Source organism: Herpailurus yagouaroundi, unplaced genomic scaffold, assembly GCF_014898765.1.
Source record: "Herpailurus yagouaroundi ecotype Mexico unplaced genomic scaffold, PumYag 141, whole genome shotgun sequence".
In the NCBI taxonomy this organism is placed as follows: Eukaryota; Metazoa; Chordata; class Mammalia; order Carnivora; family Felidae; genus Herpailurus; species Herpailurus yagouaroundi.
This window is the reverse complement of record NW_024412396.1, coordinates 1,774,651-1,782,787: the sequence shown is the minus strand read 5'-3', so window position 1 is coordinate 1,782,787 and position 8,137 is coordinate 1,774,651. Positions and strand designations below refer to the sequence as shown.

Below are 8,137 nucleotides of genomic sequence, written 5' to 3'. Positions count from 1 at the left end.
AAGAAAGAAAGAAAGAAAGAAAGAAAGAAAGAAAGAAAGAAAGAAAGAAAGGGAAAGAGAGAAAAAGGAAGGAAGGAAGGAAGGAAGAAGGAAGGAAGGAAGGAAGGAAGAAAAAAGGAAGAAAGAAAGAAAGGAAGAAACCCAATGTTTCAGTGTTTCAGGCCCAAGGAGGTCTGATTTAATTGCCTGAGATGGACCCAGGTATCAGTGCTCTTTTAAGCCCCAAAGCTGTTCCAATGGGCTCTCAAGTTGAGAATCCAGGTCAAGAGGGACTCAGTCCACTGATCAGCCTGGACTCCACCACTAGACCCAAAATTAGAACCTCACCTAAATCATGTGTACTAAGAAGGGAAGAGGAGCTGTGCCTCAAAACAAATATGAGGTATGGTTACTAAAAAGAAAAGCAGGGATGAATCCTAGCTGGCAAAACAGAAATCTTCTATATGGGCCACACACCTTATCTTCACACTGCCGATCATTCTGTTGCAAACCTTGCCAAATTCTCAACACCCTAAAGGGAACTTCGTGGCTCTTCCAGGTGAAAAGGTCTAAATATTTTAGAGAACACTACTTTGAAAAGACCCTCCAAAAAACCCTGCTGCTCTCTCTACTCAAAGGATCAGAAAACGGTCTTGTTTAGCGAGACAGAGCATGGTTAGGCAACAATCGTTGTATTCCCGACACACATCCCAGAAAAAACCTGCAGCCCCATGCACACTAACACAATCAAATGCCAGGTGGGGCGCCTGGACTACTGCCCTGCAAACACAGAGGCACCTTTAGCATCTCTCCTGATGTAGTGTCAGAGGAGGCCAAGTAGGGAATGGGAACTGTAACTCCTGCCTTCTGGTACTGGGTGTTACTATGTTCCCTGAGTGTGAGGGCAACTCTGTGGGGAGCTGGACTTGCACCACCACTGGGAACAATGGAGAGCCTTTCCTCTTCCCCACCGGAGTGGTCTAGTAGCCACCTAGGTCAGGCCTAGTTCACTATTGCCCAGTAGTTACAAGGCCTCCCCTGCCTAGCGACCCTGGAGACCATGGGAGCTGCAACTCCCACCTGGCAATAATGAGGTGCACTGTGTCAAGAAGTATCAAGAAGGCTGAATGGCTGCAAGAGAAGAGAAGAGCTGTCAAATCCAGAACAGATTTACAAAAATGGTGAAAGAGGGAATCTTAAAATATCAGGAGGGAGGAAAGAACACAGTAATCAAAAAGAAGGGTAAATACATAAAGCTTTCCTTTTTCTCTTGAGCTTCCTAAATTAAGTTTAATGGGTCAGGGAAAAATTATAACACTGTTTAATGATATTCTAAGCATATATAGGGGAAATATTAAAGAAAATTATATTATGAATATGGGAAGATAAGTGGATGTAAAAAGGAGGCGCTGTTTTTATACTTCATTCAAATTGGTTAGGGGCGCCTGGGTGGCGCAGTCGGTTAAGCGTCCGACTTCAGCCAGGTCACCATCTCGCGCTCCGTGAGTTCGAGCCCCGCGTCGGGCTCTGGGCTGATGGCTCGGAGCCTGGAGCCTGTTTCCGATTCTGTGTCTCCCTCTCTCTCTGCCCCTCCCCCGTTCATGCTCTGTCTCTCTCTGTCCCAAAAATAAATAAACGTTGAAAAAAAAAATCAAATTGGTGACATGACATCATTAGTAGACTGTGTTATGTATATGACAGTGTAATACCCAGGACAATCCTTTTAAAAAGCTATACAGGGAGATACATCAAAAACACCATAGATAAATTAAAATTGAATTCTAGAAAAATGCCAAATGACTCACGGAGATTAAAAGGAAAAAACACAGGAAAACAAAAAAACAGTGAGAACAAAAGAATAAATAAATAGACTGGAAGATTAAGCCACAAAACATCAATGACATTAAATGCAAATTGTATAAATACATCAGTTATGATACAGAGATTGTTCTATCCATGAAAAGACAGTTAAAATAGGAAGTGGATTAAAAAACATGACCCAACTATAACTGTCTACAGGCAACTCATTTATTTTATTTTATTTTATTATTTTTTTTAACTCATTTTAAATTACATAGGCATATTGAAAGTAAAAGGATAGAGGACTAGGAAGATGGCGGCGTAGGAGGACGCTGGGCTCACCGCGCGTCCTGCTGATCACTTAGATTCCACCTACACCTGCCTAAATAACCCAGAAAACCACCAGAGGATTAGCAGAACGGAGTCTCTGGAGCCAAGCGCAGACGAGAGGCCCACGGAAGAGGGTAGGAAGGGCGGCGAGGCGGTGAGCGCTCCACGGACTGGCGGGAGGGAGCCGGGGCGGAGGGACGGCTCGCCGGCCAAGCAGAGCCCCCGAGTCTGGCTTGCAAAAAGCGGAGGGGCCGGACGGAGTGTGTTCCGATAGCAAGCGGGACTTAGCGTCTGGGAGGTCATAAGTTAACAGCTCTGCTCAGAAAGCAGGAAGGCTGGGGGACAAAGGGAAGGAGAGTTGCTGAGCCCCAGGATGAGAGAGCTCAGTTTGGCGGGGAACAAAGGCGCTGGCCAGCGCCATCTCCCTCGCCCATCCCCCAGCCAAAATCCCAAAGGGAACCGGTTGCTGCCAGGGTACTTGCTTGCTCCACGCAAACACTAAACACTGTGCTTCTGCGGAGCCACCCCTCCGGCAGTGGGTCTGACTCTCTCCCGCTGCCACAGGGCACCTTCTGAAGTGGATCACCTAAGGAGAAGCGAGCTAAGCCTGCCCCTCCTGCCCCCCGTGCACCTTGCCTACCCACCCCAGCTAATACGCCAGATCCCCAGCCCCACAAGCCTGGCAGTGTGCAAGTAACCCAGACGGGCCACGCCACCCCACAGTGAATCCCGCCCCTAGGAGAGGGGAAGAGAAGGCACACACCAGTCTGACTGTGGCCCCAGCGGTGGGCTGGGGGCAGACATCAGGTCTGACTGCGGCCCCACCCACCAATTCCAGTTATACACCACAGCACAGGGGAAGTGCCCTGCAGGTCTGCACCACTCCAGGGACTATCCAAAATGACCAAATGGAAGAATTCCCCTCAGAAAAACGTCCAGGAAATAACAACAGCTAATGAACTGATCAAAAATGATTTAAACAATATAACAGAAAGTGAATTTAGAATAATAGTCATAAAATTAATCGCTGGGCTTGAAAACAGTATAGAGGACAGCAGAGAATCTCTTGCTACAGAGACCAAGGGACTAAGGAACAGTCAGGAGGAACTGAAAAACGCTTTAAACGAGATGCAAAATAAAATGGAAATGTCCACGGCTCGGATTGAAGAGGCAGAGGAGAGAATAGATGAACTAGAAGATAAAATTATGGAAAAAGAGGAAGCTGAGAAAAAGAGAGATAAAAAAATCCAGGAGTATGAGGGGAAAATTAGAGAACTAAGTGATACACTAAAAAGAAATAATATATGCATAATTGGTATCCCAGAGGAGGAAGAGAGAGGGAAAGGTGCTGAAGGGGTACTTGAAGAAATAATAGCTGAGAACGTTCCTGAACTGGGGAAGGAAAAAGGCATTGAAATCCAAGAGGCACAGAGAACTCCCTTCAGATGTAACTTGAATCGATCTTCTGCACGGCATATCATAGTGAAACTGGCAAAACACAAGGATAAAGAGAAAATTCTGAAAGCAGCAAGGGGTAAACGTGCCCTCACATATAAAGGGAGACCTATAAGACTCGTGACTGATCTCTCTTTTGAAACTTGGCAGGCCAGAAAGGCATGGAAGGAGATCTTCAATGTGATGAACAGAAAAAAATATGCAGCCGAGAATCCTTTATCCAGCAAGTCTGTCATTTAGAATAGAAGGAGAGATAAAGGTCTTCCCAAACAAACAAAAACTGAAGGAATTCGTCACCACTAAACCAGCCCTACAAGAGATCCTAAGGGGGACCCTGTGAGACAAAGTACCAGAGACATCGCTACAAGCGTAAAACATACAGACATCACAATGATTCTAAACCCGTATCTTTCTATAATAACACTGAATGTAAATGGACTAAATGCGCTAACCAAAAGACATAGGGTATCAGAATGGATAAAAAAACAAAATCCATCTATTTGCTGTCTACAAGAGACTCATTTTAGACCTGAGGACACCTTTAGATTGAGGGTGAGGGGATGGAGAACTATTTATCATGCTACTGGAAGCCAAAAGAAAGCTGGAGTAGCCATACTTATATCAGACAAACTAGACTTCAAATTAAAGGCTGTAATAAGAGATGAAGAAGGGCATTATATAATAATTACAGGGTCTATCCATCAGGAAGAGCTAACAGTTATAAATGTCTATGCACCGAATACCGGAGCCCCCAAATATATAAAACAATTACTCATAAACATAAGCAACCTTATTGATAAGAATGTGGTAATTGCAGGCGACTTTAACACTCCACTTACAGAAATGGATAGATCATCTAGACACACGGTCAATAAAGAAACAAGGGCCCTGAATGAGACATTGGATCAGATGGACTTGACAGATATATTTAGAACTCTGCATCCCAAAGCAACAGAATATACTTTCTTCTCCAGTGCACATGGAACATTCTCCAAGACAGATCATATACTGGGTCACAAAACAGCCCTTCATAAGTATACAAGAATGAAATCATACCATGCATACTTTCAGACCACAATGCTATGAAGCTTGAAATCAACCACAGGAAAAAGTCTAGAAAACCTCCAAAAGCATGGAGGTTAAAGAACACCCTACTAAAGAATGAGTGGGTCAACCAGGCAATTAGAGAAGAAATTAAAAAATATATGGAAACAAATGAAAATGAAAATACAACAATCCAAATGCTTTGGGATGCAGCAAAGGCAGTCCTGAGAGGAAAATACATTGCAATCCAGGCCTATCTCCAGAAACAAGAAAAATCCCAAATACAAAATCTAACAGCACACCTAAAGGAAATAGAAGCAGAACAGCAAAGGCAGCCTAAACCCAGCAGAAGAAGAGAAATAATAAAGATCAGAGCAGAAATAAACAATATAGAATCTAAAAAAACTGTAGAGCAGATCAACGAAACCAAGAGTTGGTTTTTTGAAAAATAAACAAAATTGACAAACCTCTAGCCAGGCTTCTCAAAAAGAAAAGGGAGATGACCCAACTAGATAAAATCATGAATGAAAATGGAATTATTACAACCAATCCCTCAGAGATACAGTTATCAGGGAATACTATGAAAAATTATATGCCAACAAATTGGACAACCTGGAAGAAATGGACAAATTCCTAAACACCCACACTCTTCCCAAACTCAATCAGGAGGAAATAGAAAGCCTGAACAGACCCATAACCAGCGAAGAAATTGAATCGGTTATCAAAAATCTCCCAACAAATAAGAGTCCAGGACCAGATGGCTTCCCAGGGGAGTTCTACCAGATGTTTAAAGCAGAGATAATACCTATCCTTCTCAAGCTATTCCAAGATATAGAAAGGGAAGGAAAACTTCCAGACTCATTCTATGAAGCCAGTATTACTTTGATTCCCAAACCAGACAGAGACCCAGTAAAAAAAGAGAACTACAGGCCAATATCCCTGATGAATATGGATGCAAAAATTCTCAATAAGATATTAGCAAATCGAATTCAACAGCATATAAAAAGAATTATTCGGGGAGCCTGGGTGGCTCAGTCGGTTAAGCGTCCGACTTCAGCTCAGGTCACAATCTCGCGGTCCGCGATTTCGAGCCCCGCGTCGGGCTCTGGGCTGATGGCTCAGAGCCTGGAGCCTGCTTCCGATTCTGTGTCTCCCTCTCTCTCTGCCCCTACCCCGTTCATGCTCTGTCTCTCTCTGTCTCAAAAATAAATAAATGTTAAAAAAAAAATTAAAAAAAAAAAAAAAGAATTATTCACCATGATCAAGTGGGATTCATTCCTGGGATGCAGGGCTGATTCAACATTCGCAAATCAATCAACGTGATACATCACATTAATAAAAGAAAAGATAAGAACCATATGATACTGTCAATCGGTACAGAAAAGGCCTTTGACAAAATCCAGCACCCTTTCTTAATAAAAACCCTTGAGAAAGTAGGGATAGATGGAACATACTTAAACATCATAAGAGCCATTTATGAAAAGCCCACAGCTAACATCATCCTCAATGGGGAAAAACTGAGAGCTTTTTCCCTGAGATCAGGAACATGACAGGGATGCCCACTCTCACCGCTGTTGTTTAACATAGTGTTGGAAGTTCTAGCATCAGCAATCAGACAACAGAAGGAAATCAAAGGCATCAAAATTGGCAAAGATGAAGTCAAGCTTTCACTTTTTGCAGATGACATGATACTATACAAGGAAAATCCGATAGACTCCACAAAAAGTCAGCTAGAACTGATACATGAATTCAGCAAAGTTGCAGGATACAAAATCAATGTACAGAAATCAGTTGCATTCTTATACACTAACAATGAAACAACAGAAAGACAAATAAAGAAACTGATCCCATTCACAATTGCACCAAGAAGCATAAAATACCTAGGAATAAATCTAACCAAAGATGTAAAATATCTGTATGCTGAAAACTATAGAAAGCTTATGAAGGTAATTGAAGAAGATATAAAGACATGGAAAGACATTCCCTGCTCATGGATTGGAAGAATAAATATTGTCAAAATGTCAATACTACCCAAAGCTATCTACACATTCAATGCAATCCCAATCAAAATTGCACCAGCATTCTTCTCGAAACTAGAACAAGCAATCCTAAAATTCATATGGAACCACAAAAGGCCCCGAATAGCCAAAGTAATTTTGAAGAAGAAGACCAAAGCAGGAGGCATCACAATCCCAGACTTTAGCCTCTACTGCAAAGCTGTCATCATCAAGACAGCATGGTATTGGCACAAAAACAGACACATAGACCAATGGAAGAGAATAGAAACCCCAGAACTAGACCCACAAACGTATGGCCAACTCATCTTTGACAAAGCAGGAAAGAACATCCAATGGAAAAAAGACAGTCTCTTTAACAAATGGTGCTGGGAGAACTGGACAGCAACATGCAGAAGGTTGAAACTAGACCACTTTCTCACACCATTCACAAAAATAAACCCCAAATGGATAAAGGACCTGAATGTGAGACAGGAAACCATCAAAACCCTGGAGGAGAGAGCAGGAAAAGACCTCTCTGACCTCAGCTGTAGCAATCTCTTACTTGACACATCCCCAAAGGCAAGGGAATTAAAAGCAAAAATGAATTACTGGGACCTTATGAAGATAAAAAGCTTCTGCACAGCAAAGGAAGCAACCAACAAAACTAAAAGGCATACAATAGAATGGGAAAAGATATTTGCAAATGACATATCGGACAAAGGGCTAGTATCCAAAATCTATAAAGAGCTCACCAAACTCCACACCCGAAAAACAAATAACCCAGTGAAGAAATGGGCAGAAAACATGAATAGACACTTCTCTAAAGAAGACATCCGGATGGCCAACAGGCACATGAAAAGATGCTCAACGTCACTCCTCATCAGGGAAATACAAATCAAAACCACACTCAGATATCACCTCACGCCAGTCAGAGTGGCCAAAATGAACAAATCAGGAGACTATAGATGCTGGAGAGGATGTAGAGAAACAGGAACCCTCTTGCACTGTTGGTGGGAATGCAAATTGGTGCAGCCGCTCTGGAAAACAGTGTGGAGGTTCCTCAGAAAATTAAAAATAGACCTACCCTATGACTCAGCAATAGCACTGCTAGGAATTTACTCAAGGGATACAGGAGTACTGATGCATAGGGGCACTTGTACCCCAATGTTTATAGCAGCACTCTCAACAATAGCCAAAATATGGAAAGAGCCTAAATGTCCATCAACTGATGAATGGATAAAGAAATTGTGGTTTATAGACACAATGGAGTACTACAGGGCAATGAGAAAGAACGAAATATGGCCCTTTGTAGCAACATGGATGGAACTGGAGAGTGTGATGCTAAGTGAAATAAGCCATACAGAGAAAGACAGATACCATATGTTTTCACTCTTATGTGGATCCTGAGAAACTTAACAGAAACCCATGGGGGAGGGGAAGGAAAAAAAAAAAAGAGGTTAGAATGGGAGAGAGCCAAAGCATAAGAGACTGTTAAAACCTGAGAACAAACTGAGGGTTGATGGGGGGTGGGA

The 8,137-nt window shown here is 42.6% G+C and overlaps 1 long non-coding RNA gene across 1 annotated transcript in view; it reads left to right on the top strand.

Annotated features, from left to right (window-relative positions):
* Positions 1-2,099, top strand: part of LOC121031484 (uncharacterized) — a 4,725-nt gene extending 2,626 nt beyond the window's left edge. The window contains exon 3 of the long non-coding RNA XR_005790724.1: positions 2,058-2,099. This is a non-coding gene — a long non-coding RNA (uncharacterized LOC121031484). The remainder of the gene's footprint in view (positions 1-2,057) is intronic.
* The last annotated feature ends 6,038 nt before the right edge of the window (positions 2,100-8,137 follow it).